Source organism: Macaca thibetana, chromosome 1 (assembly GCF_024542745.1).
Source record: "Macaca thibetana thibetana isolate TM-01 chromosome 1, ASM2454274v1, whole genome shotgun sequence".
Taxonomy (NCBI): Eukaryota; Metazoa; Chordata; class Mammalia; order Primates; family Cercopithecidae; genus Macaca; species Macaca thibetana.
In genome coordinates this window covers 27,344,818-27,364,757 of record NC_065578.1, presented here as the reverse complement: position 1 = coordinate 27,364,757, position 19,940 = coordinate 27,344,818, and the positions used below count along the sequence as shown (strand labels likewise).

Here is a 19,940-nt window from a genome sequence, read left to right as displayed (position 1 = left end):
TCTGTCACCCAGGCTGGAGTGCAGTGGCACCATCTTGGCTCATGTAATCTCTGACTCCCGGGTTCGAGCGATTCTCCTGCTTCAACCTCCTGAGTAGCTGGGATTACAGGCATGCACCAAGAGGCCCGGTTAATTTTTGTATTTTTAGAAGAGATGGGGTTTCACCATGTTGGCCAGGCTGGTCTCAAACTCCTGACCTCAAGTGATCTGCCCACCTCGGCCTCCCAAAGTGCTGGGATTGCAGGCATGAGCCATCACACCTGACAACTGCAGATTTCTTACCACGGCCTATAAGATCCTACATGTCCTGGTCCCTGTCTACTCCACTGACCACATTTCCAACTTCTCTTGCTCACTCTGTTTCAGCCATACTGAGCTTACAATTGTTTCTGTAACATAACAAGCACATTTTTACCCTAGGGTTTGCAGTTGTTGTTCAGTCAGCCTGGAATGCTCTTTTCCCAGAAACTGCATGATTTGCTCCATTATTTCAGGTCACTCAAATGTGACTCCCTCAAAGAGGCCTTTCCTTGGCAACTCCTTTTCATCACTTTCTATCCATTTATCCTGTTTTATTTTTATTTTTAATGTATCACTATCTGATGGTATACTATCTGTAATTTATCTATAGATATGCTTACCAAAGTTCTTATTGTGTCTCTCCCAATCTGGAAAGTATCATTAGATACTTTATCTGTTCTGTTCACTACTATATCCCTGCATTTAGAATGTGCATACACTAGGTACTAAAAAAATACTTACCGAATAAACAAATTAACACTAGTACCAAACAGTACTACATAGTCTGAGACCAACAAGAAATTAATAGGAATGGAATTAAGTAAGTGTCCATGATGCATGTGAGCCACGAGAAAACCAAATAACTTCAAAGGAACAAGTTTCCTGGCAATGTGAATACTGAAAAGTGGTAAAAGAAATAAATCATCCCATATCACTTAATAGTAGAGACATACTAAACTCAAAAAAGAATTATACACAGCAGAAATTTCATTTCAACACAAAATTATTCATCATATATATACTTTTTGAGACGGAGTCTCGCTGTGTCGCCCAGGCTGGAGTGAAGTGGCACGACCTTGGCTCACTGTAACCTTCCACCTCCTGGATTCAAGCGATTCTCCTGCCTCAGCCTCCCGAGTAGCTGGGATTACGGGCATGTGCCACCACGCCCAGCTAATTTTTGTACTTTTAGTAGAGATGGGGTTTCACCATGTTGGCCAGGCTGGTCTCGAACTCCTGACCTCTGGTGATCTAACCACCTCTGCTTCTCAAAGTGCAGGGATTACAGGCGTGATCTACTGTGCGTGGCCTATTCATCATATTAATAGTAATTTTAACACTTTATAATTGTTATATTAAAATTTGAAAACTTGTTAGTTTTATACTCAAGACCTGTAAGTTTATACTTACGTTTTCTTTTTTTTTTTTCAAGACAGGGTCTGGCTCTGTCACCCAGGCTAGAGTGCCAGTGGCATGATCATGGCTCACTGCAACCTCCACTTCCTGGGTTCAAGTGATCCTCCCACCTCTCAGCCTCCCAAGTAGCTGGGACTACAGGTGCGTGCCACCACGCCCGGCTAATTTTTCTATTTTTTTGTAGAGAGAGAGTTTTGCCATGTTGCCCAGGCTGGTCTCAAATTCTTGGGCTGAAGCTATCCACCTACCTTGGCCTCCCAAAGTGCTGGGATTATAGGCATGAGTCACCACACTCGGCCAGTTTATACCTACTTTTATGTTTGTAATATTGACTTACCAGTATAATAAAAATATTTTAAGCCAATACTGAGGATTAACAATAAAAATTTTCCTTTAAAAAGCATTACTTGGATTAAGAAATCCTGTTCTAGAACAAAAAGCTTATCACAACATCCCCCTGCTCTCTATATAACGTTTCATTGCCCAAGACAAAGTTGCCCAAGTTGAAGTTCAAAGTCCTAACTTGATTTACATAATCCTGTGTGATCCAGCCTGTTGACTTTCCTGACCTCATCCCCTGCCAGTCTTTTACGTTGCTTAAACCAAATGATGTCCCATTTCCTAAACAAATCATATTCCTTCTCACCTAACCCCTTTACACATGCTGTTCCCTTTACCTTTAAAAACTAATTTTCCTACCTCTTTTTTTATTTTTTGAGGCAGAGTTTTGCTCCTGTTGCCCAGGCTGGAGTGCAACGGCACAATCTCGGCTCACTGCAACCTCCACCTCCCGGGTTCAAGCGATTCTCCTGACTCAGCTTCCTGAGTAGCTGGGATTACAGGCATGCGCCACAACAGCCAGCTAATTTTGTATTTTTAGTAGAGACAGGGTTGGTCCATGTTGGTCAGGCTGGTCTTGAACTCCTGACCTCATGTGATCCACCCGCCTTGGCCTCCAAAAGTGCTGGGATTACAGATGTGATGAGCCACTGCGCCCGGCCTTTCCTACCTCTTTATACAGCTAATTCCTTTAAATCTCAAGCTTGGATAATGTATCTTCCATAATACCTTCTGTATTAGAGTTCTTCTCAGAAACAGAACCAGAGGATGGATACAAAACATACATATTTGAGATCTGATAAAACTATTGCCTCAAAAGTGCTTCTTTTGGAATATTAGCATTTAATTAATTAATTTTTTTTTCTTTTTTGAGACAGAGTCTTGCTCTGTCGCCCAGGCTGGAGTACAGTAGCATGATCTTGGCTCACTGCAAACTCCAGCTCCCAGGTTCAAGCAATTCTCCTGCCTCAGCCTCCCAAGTAGCTGGGATTACAGGCATGTGCCCCCACGCCTGGCTAATGTTTGTATTTTTAGTAGAGGCAGGGTTTTACCATGTTGACCAGGCTGGTCTCGAACTCCTGACTTCAAGTGATCCGCCTGCCTTAGCCTCCCAAAGTGCTGGGATTATAGGCATGAGCCACCACGTGCAGCCTATTTTATTTTTTGAGACAGGGTCTATCTACTCTGTCGCCCAGGCTGGAGTGCGGTGGCATGATCTTGGCTCACTGCAACCTTCGCCTGTGGGGTTCAAGTGATTCTCCTGCCTCAGCCTCCTGAGCAGCTGGGACTACAGGCACGTGCCACTATGCCTGGCTAATTTTTTGTATTTTTAGTAGAGATGGGGTTTCACCATGCTGGCCAGGTTGGTCTCAAACTCCTGACCTTGTGATCTGCCCGCCTTGGCCTCCCAAAGTGCCAGGATTACAGGCATGAGCCACCCTGGCCAGCCACCCAACAGATATTTAATGCTGCTGTTGCTAATGGCAGCCACAGCCTTGGTGGTGTTAACATAGGTATACGAGAATTCTAAAATATATTATCCTCTTCCCAGCTTTAACAGAACTCTTCAAATGCATCAATTCCTCAACTTGGTAACCATGGCTAGGTCAGTTCAGTGAAAGCAACACAGAAGCATGTATTACAGGCTAGAAACTTGATATTAAAATCAAAAATTAGGCCGGGGCCATGGCTCATACCTGTAATCTCAGCACTTTGGGAGGCAGAGGCGGGCGGATCATGAGGTCAGGAGATCAAGACCATCCTAGCCAACATGGTGAAAACCCATTTCTACTAAAAATACAACAACAACAACAACAACAGAAATTAGCAGGGTGTGGTGGCACGTGCCTGTAGTCCCAGCTACTCGGGAGGCTGAGGCAGAGGAATCGCTTGAACCCGGGAGGCGGAGGTTGTAGTGAGCCGAGATCACGCCACTGCACACCAGCCTGGCAACAGAGCAAGACTCTCAAAAAAAAAACAAACAAAAAACAAGCAAACTTTATTTTTTTTCTCAACTACCCTAATAATAGCTTCATTCCTTGTTTCATTTTGAATGTCCAAGATAGCCTCAGGTTGTACACACAGATATAAATGAATCTACTAAGATGGAAACCATCAAGTATGAAAATATTTTCTGCCTTTTCTATTCCTTTATGGGCAATTGCTGTAATGCTAGACCTGTGTTCTTCAAAATAACCTTCTCCATCCTGAGAAAGCTTAACAAGTCAGGCAAAAATCAAAAGAACAAAAATTTACTGCTTAAGAGAACTTCCATTATCTTTCATTGGACAAATGAGCACAAGTTCAAATATCAATCACACACAAACTGGTTAATGATTAGCACAAGTTCAAATATCAATCACACACAAACTGGTTAATGATTCTGGTTACAAAATATAATACTATAGAATAATTTAACCTTCTTGTCTTTGGGGATTCAAGTGGGAATAATAATACTCATCTTCAATGAGAATCTCATGAAATAGCATTTATTATAAAATAAAACACTAAGAAATGGGCTGTGCCTGGCACATAGTGGGCAGTCTTAAAGCTCACCCCACTCCTACATTTCAGTTGCAAAAAAAAAGCAGATTTTGATTCTATCATGATTCTAAGCCTGATCAAAATACACAATGTCTAAAAACACCAAGATAATGAAACCTAAATTTACATTGGCAGAATGAACAACTAAAGTGTTATTTCCACATTTTCTTGGACTTGATTTAAAAGCACATCACGGCCAGGCACGGTGGGTCACGCCTGCAATCCCAGCACTTTGGGAGGCCGAGATGGGTGGATCACCTGAGGTAAGGAATTTGAGACCAGCCTGGCCAACATGGTGAAACCCCGTCTGTACTAAAAATTAAAAAAAAATGAAAAAAAAAAAAAATTAGCCGGCGTGGTGGCATAAGCCTGTAATCCCAGCTACTCGGGAGGCTGAGGCAAGAGAATCGCTTGAACCCAGGAGGCAGAGGTTGCAGTGAGCTGAGATTGTGCCATTGCACTCCAGCCTGGGAAACAAGAACAAAACACCACCTCAAAAAAAAAAAAAAAGGCACATCACTAGAGAAAATTAAGAAAGTAGTAAGGTATCACCTATTCTTCTAGAGTGACCTTCAGATGCTACTACATTAATATAAGGAGTAAATACTGTAATCTACACACTTTTTTTTTTTTTGAGACGGAGTCTGTCGCTCAGGCTAGAGAACAATGGCACGATCTTGGCTCACTGCAACCTCTGCCTCCTGGGTTCAAGCAATTCTTCCAACTCAGCCTCCCGAGTAGCTGGGATTACAGGTGTACACCACCAGGCCCAGTTAATTTTTGTGTTTTTGTAGAGATGGGGTTTCACCATGTTGGCCAGGCTGGTCTTGAACTCCTGACCTCAAGAGATCCACTCACCTCGACCTCCTAAAGTGCTGGGATTACAGGCGTGAGCCACTGTGCCTGGCTACATGCATCTTTATTATCTGTCACCAATTTACCCTTTTCCCTGGAAATCTGGAAGCCTAGAAATCCTCTACATTTCCCTAACTTTCTTTGCTATTTCTAAACTATTTTTGTTACTACTTAGAGAAATTTAGTAGCTACAAACAAAAGCAGTTAATAAAGAACTTAATTTGTTTTTGCCTATCACAAAGAAAATGAAACATTATACAGAGGTTTACAATCATGTTCTTAGTAAAGATGGAGTTTTACAAATGGAAAAGCCTGTTCAAAAAAAAAAGTTATGCTTAAGAAAAGTTTGTTTTTAAGCACAAATATTCAACGTCTAACATATTACTGAAGGGTAAAGACATAAAAATGAAACTTTCTCCTTTGAAGAAAAACTGACCTCCTCCTCTTTGTTAAACATAGTACTTCTGTTACCATTAAGAAGCATGAATCAGCTCTTTAAAACAGAGGTATGGCTTACTGATAAGCAAAACCATTGCGTGCTAATCCAAATTATCTCAGAAAATAACACTAGTGAGTTACAAAGGACATTACTTTCAGAAAACATGCTTACAGAGCTCAGGAAGGGCAATTCTTCATCATCACTGATCATGACAAAATCAACACACACAAAAATGAAGCCGTATTTATTTCTGGCATCGTATGTATCACATTTTGAGGAAACCTCAAAGACGAAACATACTTTTAAAAGATGGCTGGCTGGGCACGGTGGCTCACACCTGTAATCCCAGCACTTTAGGAGGCCGAGGTAGGTGGATCACCTGAGGTCAGGAGTTCGAGACCAACCTGGCCAACATGGCGAAACCCCATCTCTACTGAAAGTACAAAAATTAGCCGGGCGTGGTGACAGGTGCCTGTAATCCCAGCTACTCAGGAGGCTGAGGCAGGAGAATCGCTTGAACCCAGGAGGCAGAGATTGCAGTGAGCTGAGATCACACCCCTGCACTCCAGCCTGGACAACAATAACAAGACTCCATCTTGGAAAAAAAAAAAGATGGCCAAGTCCGGGCGTGGTGGCTCATGCCAGTAATCCCAGAACTTTGGGAGGCTGAGGCAAGTGGATCACCTGAGGTCGGGAGTTCAAGACCAGCCTGACCAACATGGAGAAACCCCATCTCTACTAAAAATACAAAATTAGCCAGGCGTGGTGGCACATGCCTGTAATCCCAGCTACTCAGGAGGCTGAGCCAGGAGAACGACTTGAACTTGGGAGGCAGAGGTGAGCCGAGATCGCACCACTGCACTCCAACCTGGGCAACAAGAGAAAAACTCTGTCTCAAAAGAAAAAAGAAAAAAAAAAAAAAAAAAGATGGCCAAGAGAGGTGGCTCACACCTGTAATCCTAGTGCTTCTGTAGGTCAAGGCAAGAAGATCACTTGAGGCCAGGAGCTTGAGACCAGCTCAGACAACATAGCAAGATCCCATCTCCATAAAAACAATTTTTTAAAATAAGCTTGGTGTGGTAGCGCACATCTGTTGTCCCAGCTACTCAGGATGATAAGGCAGGAGGATTTCTTTTCTTTTCCTTTCTTTCTTCCTTTCCTTTCCTTCCTTTCTCTCTCTCCTCCCTCTCTCTTTCTTCCTCCCTCCCTCCCTTCCTTCGTTTCCCTCCCTCCCTTTTTTTACTTTTTTTTTTTTTTTTTTTTTTTTTTTTTTTTTGAGACGGAGTCTCACTCTGTAGCCCAGGCTGGAGTGCAGTGGCCGGATCTCAGCTCACTGCAAGCTCCGCCTCCCGGGTTCACGCCATTCTCCGGCCTCAGCCTCCCAGGTAGCTGGGACTACAGGCGCCCGCCACCTCGCCCGGCTAGTTTTTTGTATTTCTTAGTAGAGACGGGGTTTCACCGTGTTAGCCAGGATGGTCTCGATCTCCTGACCTCGTGATCCACCCGTCTCGGTCTCCCAAAGTGCTGGGATTACAGGCTTGAGCCACCGCGCCCGGCCTTTTTTTTTACTTTTTAAACCTTTTTGTTAAAAACTAAGACACTAACAACACATTAGCCTAGGCTTCCACAGGGACAGGATCATGAATATCGCTGTCTTCCACTTCTACATCTTGACTTCTTGAAAGGTCTTCAGGGGTACTAACAGGCATAGAGCTGTCATCTCCTATAATAACAGTGCCTTCTTGTAGAATATCTACTGAAGGACCTGCTAGAGGCTGTTTTACTGTTAACTTTAAAAAAAAATAAGGCTGGGTGAGGTGGCTCACACCTGTAATGACAGCACTTTGGGAGTTCAAGGTGAGCAAACTGCTTGAGCCCAGGAGTTCAAGATCAGTCTGGGCCACATGGCAAAACCTTGTCTCTACAGGGAAGAAGAAAAAAAAAAAGTTAGCCAGTATGGTGGCATGTGCCTGTAGTGCCAGCTACTTGGGAGACTGAGGTGGGAGGATCACCTGAACCTGGGAGGTCAAGGCTGCAGTGAGCCCTGAATGTGCCATTGCACTCCAGCCTGGGCAACAGAGTGAGACCCCATCTCAAAAATAAAAATAAAATAAAATAAAAATGTGTGTGTGTGTGTGTAGAAGGAATACACACTAACAATTAAAAAGTATAGTAAATACATAAGCCAGTAATATAGTCATTTATTATCATTATCAAGTATTATATGCTATACATAATTGTATGTGCTATAGTTTTATATGACTGCCAGCACAGGTTTGTTTACTATCAGCATTACCACAAACGTGAGTAATGCATTGTGCTATGACATCAGGATGGCTACATCACCAGGCAATAGGAATATTTCAGCTCCATTTTAATCTTACAAGACCACCATCATATGTGCAGTCCAGCACTGACGGAAGTGTTACTATGCAGTGCATTCATTTAATAGAATGAGCCTACTGTAGTGGTTTGCATTTACCAAGAAATTAGTGTTGCCATAGTGGAAGGATGAACCCTTCTCCCAAGTATATAAAGATGTTGTCCCAGAAGTCTTATCTCCTACCTAATTTTATTTAAGAAAGTAAAGTATGTAAAAGATTGTTAGTAAAATTCCCAATCATATTGGTATCACCAATAGGTTAAAAGAGATTGTGCCATATTTTGGTTTTTAACTGACAAAAATTATATATAGTTATGGTGTATAAAATGACATTTTGAAATACAGTAGTCCCCTCTTATCCTCAGGGGATACATTCCAAGACCCTCAGTGGATAACTGAAACAATGGACAGTACTGAATCCAATTGCACTCAATCAAAGCATGTTTTTGTTCATGTCTCTCACCCACAAATTTAGCATCTTTTCCTTCTTCACTAGGAACTCATCGTGCACTGTGATTGTAACTTCTGCAATGTGGAGTACAACAGCAAAACTAGCACAATTTTCTTTTTTTGTCTTCACAATTTCACAGATAGAAAACTCACTCTTTCAAATGTAACATGCAGGGTTCATAAAAAACAAAAAAAATTCACTTTTACAATAGATTTTAGCAATCTTGACCTAAGATTTTTTTTTTTTTTTTTTTCTTAGTAAGTCTAGAACTTTCATCTTTTTGCTTAAAGGATGCACTTAATAGTTTATTGGCTGGGAGTGGTGGCTCACACCTGTAATCCCAGCACTTTGGGAGGCCGAGGCGGGCAGATCGCTTGAGCCCAGGAGTTCGAGACCAGCCTGGGTAACACAGCAAAAACCTCATCTCTACAAAAACCACAAAAATTATCCAGGCATGGTGATGCACATCTGCAATCCCAGCTACTCTGGAGGCTGAGGTGCGAGGATTCTTTGAGCTCAGGAGAGGTGGAGGTTGCAGTGAGCAATGATGGGGCCACTGAACTCCAGTCTGGGCAACAGAGCAAGAGTCTGTCTCAAAAAAAAAAAAAAAAAAGAATTTATCCTTGGTATATCCAAATTGCCAGCATCACTATTCTTGCACTTTGAGGCCATTATTAAGTAAAAATAAGGGTTACTTTAACACGAGCACTGCAATAGCCTGAGTCAATCTGATAACCAAGTCTGCTACTAAAGGGCATGTAGCATACTCAGTGTGGAGACACTGAGCAAAGAGATGATTCACGACATATGCAGGACGGCAAGGGAGATTTCATCACACTACTCAGAATGGCACGCACGCTATTTAAAACTAACAAATTATTTGTTGCTGGAATTTTTCATATCTTCAGCCCATGGCTCATCTTGGGTAAGTAAAACCACAGAAAGCAAAACTGTTGATAATGGGGAGCGCTACTGTAGTGAAGACTGTGGAATGGCTAAATCAAACTAAATAACATGTCCATTACCTAAAATAATTAAGTTTTTTTGTGGTGAGAACACTTAAAATCTATTCTCAGCAATTTTCAAGTATAGAACATATTTTTACTGGCCGGGCGAGGTCTCATGCCTGTAATCCCAGCACTTTGGGAGGCCGAGGTGGGCGGATCACCTGAGGTTGGGAGTTCGAGATCAGTCTGACCAACATGGAAAAACCCCATCTCTACTAAAAATACAAAAAATTAGCCAGGCATGGTGGTGAATGCCTGTAATTTCAGTTACTCGGGAGGCTGAGGCAGGAGAATCGCTTGAACCTGGGAGGCGGAGGTTGCGGTGAGCCGAGATCGTGCCATTGCACTCCAGCCTGGCCAAGAAGAGCGAAACTCTGTCTCAAAAAAAAAATATATATATATATATAGAGAGAGAGAGAGACTAAGGTCACTATGTTGTACAACAGATTTCTTGTGCTTATTCCTTCTAACAGAAATTTTATACTCTTTGACCACCAGCCCCCCAATCTCCATCCCGACACAGCTCCTGGTAACCACCATTTTATTCTCTGCTTCTATGAGTTTTACTTTAATATTATTATTTTTATTTATTTATTTTTTTTTTTTTTTTTGAGAGAGTCTCCCTCTGTAGCCCAGGCTGGAGTGCAGTGGTGCGATCTTAGCTCACTGCAACCTCTGCCTCCTGGGTTCACACCATTCTCCTGCCTCAGCCTCCCGAGTAGCTGGGACTACAAGCGCCTGCCACCACGCCCAGCTAATTTTTTGTATTTTTAGTAGAGACGGGGTTTCACCATGTTAGCCATGATGGTCTCAATTTCCTGACCTCCATGATCCGCCCGCCTTGGCCTCCCAAAGTGCTGGGATTACAGGCATAAGCCACCGTGCCAGGCCTATTACTATTACTTTTTGAGACGGAGTCTCGCTCTGTCACCCAGGCTGGAGTGCAGTGGTGCCATCTTGGCTCGCGACCTCCGCCTCCTGGGTTCAAGTGATTCTCCTGTCTCAGTCTCCCAAGTAGCTGGGGTTACAGATGTGTGCCACTATGCCTGGCAAATTTTTGTATTTTTAGTAGAGACGGGTTTCAACACGTTGACCAGGCTGGTCTTGAACTCCTGACCTCATGATTCGCCTGCCTCAGCCTCTGAAAGCGCTGGCATTACAGGTGTGAGCCATTGTGCCCAGCCTATTTTATTATTTTTATTTATTCATTTATTTTTTTCTTATTGAGATGGAGTCTCGCTTTGTCACCCAGGTTGGACTACAGTGGCACAATCTCAGCTCACTGCAACCTCCACCTCCTAGGTTCAAAAGATTCTCTCACCTCAGCTTCCCGAGTAGCCGGACTACAGGCATGTACCACTCACACCCAGATAGTTTTTTTTTTTTTTTTTTTTTTGAGATGAAGTTTCGCTCTTGTTGCCCAGGCTGGAGTGCAATGGCATGATCTAGGCTCACTGCAACCTCCGCCTCCCGGGTTCAAGTAATTCTCCTGCCTCAGCCTCCTGAGTAGCTGGGATTACAGGTGCCCGCCACCACGCAAAGCTAATTTTTGTATTTTTAGTAGAGATGGCGTTTCACCACGTTGGCCAGGCTGGTCTTGAACTCCTGACCTCGTGATCCACCCGCCTCAGCCTCCCAAAGTGCTGGAATCACAGGCGTGAACCACCGCACCTGTCCTATTTTATTATTTTTTTTTAAAACAGAATCTCACTCTGTCGCCCAGGCTGAAATGCAGTGGCATAATCACGGCTCACTACAGCCTCAACCTCCCCGGGCTCAGGTGAGATCTTTCTACCTCAGCCTCCCAAGTAGCTGGGACTACAGGTGCACACCACCACACCCAGCTAATTTTCATATTTTTTGTAGAGATGGGATTTCACCATGTTGCCCAGGCTGGTCTCAAACTCCTCAGCTCAAGCAATCTGCCTGCCTCCGCCTAGCAAAATGCTGTGTTACAGGCTTGAATCACCTGTGCCCAGCCTGGAATTGTTTTCTTTTTTTTGAGACAGAATTTCTGTCTCTGTTGCTCAGGCTGGAGTGCAGTGGCACAATCTCAGCTCACTGCAACCTCCGCCTCCCAGGTTCAAGCGATTCTCCTATCTCAGCCTCCCGAGTAGCTGGGACTACAGGCGCGTGCCACGATGCCCAGTTAATTTTGTATTTTTAGTAGAGACCATGTCGGCCAGGATTGTTTCCCTCTCTTGACCTCGTGATCCGCCTGCCTCAGCCTCCCAAAGTGCTGAGATTACAGGCGTGAGCCACTGCGCCCGGCCTGAGGGCTCTGCTTTTTAACCTTGCTTAATAAACAATCAACTCACCTAAGCTTTCCCAAAAAACAACCATTTCTCTATGAGTCCTATTCTCAGGTAAACAAGAAATTATACACATCATCAACACTAGTGTGAGAAAGATACTTCACTATTTTTTTAAATATCGTTGGTCCTATATAAAGTGAAGATTTTAAATATCTAATGACCTAAGTGGACACCAGTATCACAAGACTAATAAAAACACTTCGTAATTTGGTGTCTTACAAGGTTCAAAATGCCCTCACAAAGCAATTGCTACTGAAAATAATTGGATAACATTATTTAAAAAAACACAAGGCCGGGCATGGTGACTCACACCACCACATATATATACCCAACATAGGAGCACCCAGATTCATAAAGCAAGTTCTTAGAGACCTTCAAAGAGACCTAGACTCCCACAAAATAATAGTGAGAGTCTTTAACACCCCACTGACAATATTAGATCATCAAGACAGAAAATTAACAAAGATATTCGGGATTCAAACTTAGCACTGGGTCAAAGGGACCTGATAAGACACCTACAGAACCCTCCATCCAAAAACAACAGAATTGGTCAGGCATGATGGCTCATATCTGTAATCCCAGTACTTTGGGAGGCCGAGGCAGGTGGATCACCTGAAGTCAGGAGTTCAAGACCAACCTGACCAACATGGCGAAACCCTGTCTCTACTAAAAGTCCAAAAATTTGCCAAGATTGGTGGCACATGCCTGTAGTCCCAGCTACTCGGGAGGCTGAGGCAGGAGAATTGTTTGAATCTGGGAGGTGGAGGCTGCAGTGAGCTGAGATCACACCACTGCACTCCAGCCTGGGTGACACAGCAAGACTCTGTCTCAAAAAAACAAACAAACAAAAAACAGAATATACATTCTTCTCACAGCTGAACTGAAGGAGACTGAGACACTGAAAACTCATTCAGAAGATCAACAAATCCAGGAGGGATTTGGGTTTTTTGTGTTTTATTTTATTTATTTATTTATTATTATTTTTTGAGATATGGTCTCACTCTGTTGTCCAGGCTGGAGCACAGTGGTGCAATCTTGGCTCATTGCAACCTCCACCTCCCAGGTTGAAGCGATTCTCATGCCTCAGGCTCCCAAGTAGCTAGGATTACAGGTATGGACCACCATGCTGGGCTAATTGTATTCTTAGTAGAGACGGGGTTTCGCTGTGTTGGCCAGGCTGGTCTGAAACTCCTTGCCTCAAGTGATCCACCCACTTTGGCCTCCCAAAGTGCTGGGATTACAGGCATGAGCCCTTGCGTCTGGTGGAGTTGGTTCTTTGAAAAAAGTAATACAATAGACTGCTAGCTAGACTAATAAAGATGAAAAGACAGAAGATTCAAATAATCACAATCAGAAATGACAAGGGGCTATTACTGCTGACCCCACAGAAATACAAATATCCATCCGATAATATTATGAACACCTCTATGTACATAAACTAGAAAATCTAGAAAAAACGGATAATTCCTAGACACATACACCCTCCCAAGAATGAACCAGGAAGAAACTGAATCCCCGAACAGACCAGTAACGAGCTCTGCAACTGAGTCGGTAATAAACAGCCTATCAGCCAAAAAGAGCCCAGGACCAGATGGATTCACAGCTGAATTCTAACAGATGTACCAAGAAGAGCTGGTACCATTCCTGCTGAAACTATTCCAAAAGAATGAAGAGGAGGGACTCCTTCCTAACTCATTCTATGAGGCCAGCATCATCCTGATACCAAAACTTGGCAGAGACATTAACAAAAAAAGAAAACTTCAGGTCAATATTCTTGATGAATATCGATGCAAAAATCCTCAACAAAATACTGGCAAATCAAATCCAGCAACACATCAAAAAGCTTACCCACCACGATCAAGTAGGCTTTAGACCTGGGATGCAAGGTTGGTTCAACATATGCAAATGTGTAAATATGATTCATCACATAAACAGAACTAAAGACAAAAACCACATGATTATCTCAACAGATGCAGAAAAGGCTTTCAATAAAATTCAATACCGCTTCATGTTAAAAATTCAATAAAGTAGGTATTTAAGGGCATCTAAATAGGAAGAGAGGAAGTCAAACTATCTTTGTTTGTAAACAACATGATCCTATATCCAGAAAACCCCATGGTCTCGGCACAAAAGCTCCTTAAGCTGATAAACAACTTCAGCAAAATCTCAGGATATAAAATCAATGTGAAAAATCACTAACATTCCTATACATCAACAACGGTCAAGCTGAGCACCAAATCAGGAACACAATCCCATTCACAACTGCTACACACACACACACAAATACCTAGGAATATAGCTAACCAGTGAGGTGAAAGATGTCTACAAAGAGAACTACAAAACACTGCTCAAAGAAATCAGAGATGACACAAACGAACGGAAAAACATCCCATGCCTATGGATAGGAAGAATCAATATTGTTAAAATGACCATACTGCCCAAAGAAATGTACAGATTCCAACCTATTCCTTTTAAAGTACTACTGACATTCTTCACAAAACTAGAAAAAAAAATTGTTTTGAAATTCATATGGAACCAAAAAGGAGCCCAAAGAGCCAAGGAAATCCTAAGCAAAAAGAACAAAGCTGGAGGCATCATGCTCTCCAACATCAAACTATATCACAAGGCTATAGTAACCAATACAGCATGGTACTGGTACAAAAAAAGACACACAGACCAATGGAACAGAATAGAGAACTCAGAAATAAAGGCCACACACCTACAAGTATCTGATCTTTGATACACCAGACAAAAATAGGCAATGAGGAATTCCCCATTCAATAAATGGTGCAGGAGGCCAGGCGCAGTGGCTCATGCCTGTAATCCCAACACTTTGGGAAGTCAACGCGGGTGGATCGCTTGAGGTCAGGAGTTCGAGACCAGCCTGACCAACATGGTGAAACCCTGTCTCTACTAAAAATACAAAAATTAGCCAGACATGGTGGCGGGTGCCTGTAGTCCGGCTACTCAGTAGGCTGAGTCAGGAGAATTACTTCAACCCAGGAGGCAGAGGTTGCAGTGAGCTGAGATCATGCCACTGCACTCCAGCCTGGGTGACAGAACGAGACTCTGTCTAAAAATAAATAAATAAATAATAAATAAATAAGCAGTGTTGGGATAACTGGTTAGCCATATGCAGAAGATTGAAAATGGATCTGTTCATTGCTCTATACACAAAAATTAACCTAAGACAGATTAAAGACTTAAATGTCCAACCCAAAACTACAAAAACCCTGGAAGATAACCTAGGCAATACCATTCTGGACATAAAAATAGGTAAAAATTTCATGAAAGAGACACCAAAAGCAATTATTACAAAAGCAAAAACTGATAAATGGGATCTAATTGAAGAGCTCCTGCACAGCAAAGGAAACTATCAACAGGGTGAACAGACAACCTACAGAATGGGAGAAAATTCTTGCAAACTATGCATCTGACAAAGGTCTAATATCCAGCATCTATAAGGAACTTAAATTTGTAAGAAGAAAACCAAGCAACCCCATTAAAGAGTAGGCAAAGGGCTGGGGGCAGTGGCTCACACCTGTAATCCCAACACTTTGGGAGGCCGAGGCAGGTGGATCACTTGACTCTAGGAATTCGAGACCAGCCTGGCCAACATGGTGAAACCTCATCTCTACTAAAAATACAAAAATTAGCCAGGCGTGGTGGTGTGGTCATCCCAGCTACTTGGGAGGCTGAAGCACAAGAATCATTTGAAGCTGGGAAGCAGAAGTTTCAGTGAGCCAAGACTGTGCCACTGCACTCCAACCTGGGCAACAGAGCAAGACTCTGTCTCAAAAAGAAAAAAGTGGGAAAGGACATGAACTAACACTTTTCAAAAGAAGACATACATACAGCCAACAATCATATGAAAAAAGCTCAACATCACTGACCATTAGAGAAATGCAAATCGAAACCACAATGAGATACCATCTTATGCCAGTCAGGATAACTAGTATTAAAAAGTCAAAAAATAGGCCAGGCCAGGTGCGGTGGCTCATGCCTGTAATCCCAGCATTTTGGGAGGCTGAGGCGGGTGGATCACGAGGTCAGGAGATTGAGACCATCCTGGCTAACATGGTTTAACTCCGTCTCTACTAAAAATACAAAGAATTAGCTGGGCGTGGTGGCATGCGCCTGTAGTCCCAACTACTCGGGAGGCTGAGGCAGGAGAATCGCTTGAATCTGGGAGGCGGAGGTTGCAGTGAGCTGAGATCGCACCACTGCACTCCAGCCTGGGCAACAGAGAGAGACTCTGTCTCAAAAAAAAAAAAAAAAGGCCAGGCTCAGTGGCTTACGGCTGTAATCTCAGCACTTTGGGAGGCCGAGGCGGGCAGATCACGAGCTCAGGATTTCGAGACCAGACTGGCCAACATGGTGAAACCTTGTCTCTACAAAAATACAAAAATTAGCTGGGCTTGGTGATGTGGGCCTGTAATCCCAGCTACTCGAAAGGCTGAGAGGAGAACTGCCTGAACCCGGGAGGCAGAGGCGGAGGCTGTAGTGAGCCAAGATCGCACCACTGCACTCCAGCTTGGGTGACACAGCAAGACTCCATTTCAGAAAAAAAAAAAAGTCAAAAAATAATAGATGCCGGCGAGGTTGTGGAGAAAAAGCAATGCTTATACGTTGTTGGTGGGAGTATAAATTAGTTCAACTATTGTGGAAGACAGTATGGCAATTCCTCAAAGACTTAAAACAAAAATACCATTCAACCCAGAAATCCCCCCATTACTGGTTATATACCCAAAGGAATATAAATCATTCTATTATAAAGACATATGCACACATATGTTCACTGCAGCACTATTCACAACAGTAAAGACATGGAATCAACCTAAATGTCCATCAAAAGTAGACTAGATAAAGAAAATGTGGTACATATACACCATGCAATACTATGCTGCCATAAAATCCAACAAGATCATGTCCTTTGCAGGAACACAGGTGGAGCTGGAAGCCATTATCTTTAGCAAAATAATGCAGAAACAGAAAAACAAATATCACATGTTCCAAATACTGCATGATGAGAACACATGGACACAGAGGGGAACAACACTCACTGGTGCCTATCAGAGAGTGGAGGATGGGAGCAGGGAGAGGATCTGGACAAATAACTAATGGGCACTAGGATTAATACCTGGGTGCTAAAATAATCTGCACAACAAACCTCCATGATACAAGTTTACCTATACACCAAATCTTGCACATACCTCTCTGAACATAAAAGTTAAATTTAAAAAAACACAGAATAATATTTTTATCCCACACATCTAAATTAGTTTGTCCAAAAGTTTAAAAAAAGTTGATAATAGAAACACAAGTTGAGAATACAATATTTACTCCACTTATGGACAAATAATTTTACAATTATGAAATATAAGAAATTACAGGCCAGGGCCAGTCACAGGTGCTCACACCTTTGTAATCCTAGCACTCTGGGAGGCCAAGGTGGATGGATCACTTGAGACCAGGAGTTCAAGACTAGCCTAGGCAACATGGTGAAATCCCATCTTTACAAAAATTTTTAAAAATTAGCCTGGCTTGGTGGCCCGCACCTATAGTCCCAGCTACCCGGGAGGCTGAGGTGGAAGGATCACCTATGTGAGTCTGGGGAGGTAGAGGTTGCAGTGAGCTGTGGTCGCACCACTGCACTCCAGCCTGGGTGACAGACTGAGACTCCGTTTCAAAAAAAAGAAAGAAAGAAATTACAGGCTGGCCATGGTGGCTCATGCATGTAATTCAAGCACTTTGGGAGGCCCAGGCAGGAAGATCGCTTAAGCCTAGGAATTCAAGACCAGCCTAGGCAATGTGGCGAAATCCCGTCTCTACAAAAACCACAAAAATTAGCCAGGCGTGGCGGTGTGCCTGTAGTCCCAGCTACTCAGCAGGCTGAGATGGGAAGATTGCTTGAGCCCTGAGGGGTTGAGGCTGCAGTGAGCCATGACTGTGCCACTGTACTCCAGCCTGGGCAACAGAGCAAGACTGTCTTAAAAAAATAAATACATACATAAATAAAAATGAAAATAAACCAACCTAGATCAGTGCCTGGGTAACAGAATAATCAACTGGTAACAACTACTCTTATTTCACCTTCCATGTCACCACTTCCAAATGTATCTTCTCTCACCCTTTATTTCTTCATGTTCCTCTTCAAAGTTGACTGCTTTATAAGCTTTTCATCTATTTCCATCTAAGGCTTCTTCATTATCTACATTTTCTCTGTGCAGATCTCCAATATCTGCCTCTCTGCTGGCTGCTTTCCCTTTCACTTCAAACATGTCAAACCTCTCCCATCCTTAAAATCAAAACAAAACAAAACATTCTAAATACTTCCTCTATTTTTTCCCCTTGTGCCCTTGGGTTGTTAAAAAAAACGGGGGGGGGGGTGGAGGGAGAAAGAAAGGAAGGAAGGAAGGAAGGACGGAAGGAACGAAGACAAAAAAATGGTAAAAAAAAAATTTTTTTTTGAGATGAAGTCTCACTCTCTCACCCAGGCTGGAGTGCAGTTGTGCGACTGCAGCTCACTACAACCCCTACCTCCTCAGGTTCAGGTAGGTGATCTTTGCACCACCTCAGCCTCCTGGGGTAGCTGGGACTATAGGTGCGGGCCACCACACCAGGCTTTTTTTTTTTTTCTTTTTAGTAGAGACGGGGTTTCACCACGTTGGCCAGGCTGGTCTTGAACTCCTGACCTCAGGTGATCCACCCGCCTCAGCCTCCCAAAGTGCTGGGAATACAAATGTGAGCCACTGTGCCTGGCCAAATTTTTTTTTTTTTTTTTGAGACAGAGTCTTCGCTTTGTCGCCCAGGCTGGAGTGCAGTGGTGCGATCTCAGCTCACTGCAAGCGCCGCCTCCCAGGTTCACGCCATTCTCCTGCCTCAGCTTCCCAACCAGCTGACACTACAGGCGCCCGCCACCATGCCTGGCTAATTTTTTTATTTTTTATTTTTTATTTTTTTGAGACGGAGTCTTGCTCTGTCGCCCAGGCTGGAGTGCAGTGGCGCAATCTCGGCTCACAGAAAGCTCCGCCTACCGGGTTCACGCCATTCTCCTGCCTCAGCCTCCTGTGTAGCTGGGACTACAGGCGCCCGCCACCACACCCGGCTAATTTTTTGTATTTTTAGTAGAGTAACACGGGGTTTCACCGTGTTAGCCAGGATGGTCTCCATCTCCTGACCTCATGATCTGCCCGCCTCGGCCTCCCAAAGCGTTGGGATTACTGGTGTGAGCCACCGCGTCCGGTCAAAAATTTTTAACAAGTAAATAGGCTGGGCGCGGTGGCTCAAGCCTGTAATCCCAGCACTTTGGGAGGCCGAGACGGGCGGATCACGAGGTCAGGAGATCGAGACCATCCTGGCTAACCCGGTGAAACCCCGTCTCTACTAAAAAAGTACAAAAAACCAGCCGGGCGAGGTGGCGGGCGCCTGTAGTCCCAGCTACTCGGGAGGCTGAGGCAGGAGAATGGCGTAAACCCGGGAGGCGGAGCTTGTAGTGAGCTGAGATCTGGCCACTGCACTCCAGCCTGGGCGACAGAGCGAGACTCCATCTCAAAAAAAAAAAAAAAAAAAAAAAAAAAAAATTTTTAACAAGTAAATAAATACCTTCTCTAAACCTTCTCATCTACCTTCAAGAGAGTAAGCAATGTTTTTTTTTTTTTTTTGTTTTGTTTTTTGTTTTTGAGATGGGCTTTCACTCTGTCTACCTGGGCTGGAGTGCAGTGGCGCAATGATGGCTCACTGCAGCCTCAACCTTCCAGGCTCAGGCAATCCTCCCATCTCAGCCTCCAGAGTAGCTGGGACTATAGGAGTGTGCCATTATGCTGAGCTAACCTTTGTGTATTTTTTGTAGAGACAAGGTTCTACCATGTTGGTCAGACTAGTCTTGAACTCCACCTTGTGGCCTCAAACGATTCTAGGATTACAGGCCAGAGCCACCATGCCCGGCCTACAGATCATTTTAAAGGCTTTGATGGGCTGGGTGTGGTGGCTCACGCCTGTGATCCTAGCACTTCGGGAGGCCGAGGCGGGTGGATCACTTGAGGTCAGGAGTTCAAAACTAGCCTGGCCAACACGGTGAAACCCCATCTCTACTAAAAATACAAAAAATAATCAGGGCATAGTGGTGCATGCCTGTAATTCCAACTACTCAGGAGGCTGAGGCAAGAGA

The 19,940-nt window shown here is 43.6% G+C and overlaps 2 protein-coding genes across 4 annotated transcripts in view; one reads left to right on the top strand and one right to left on the bottom strand.

The window, feature by feature from the left end:
• The window catches only part of LOC126958026 (dnaJ homolog subfamily C member 8), a 614,804-nt gene that overhangs the window by 403,790 nt on the left and 191,074 nt on the right, over positions 1 to 19,940 (top strand). The window lies entirely within an intron of this gene.
• Positions 1 to 19,940, bottom strand: part of PHACTR4 (phosphatase and actin regulator 4) — a 146,079-nt gene that overhangs the window by 118,130 nt on the left and 8,009 nt on the right. The gene's annotated exons all lie outside the window — the stretch shown is intronic.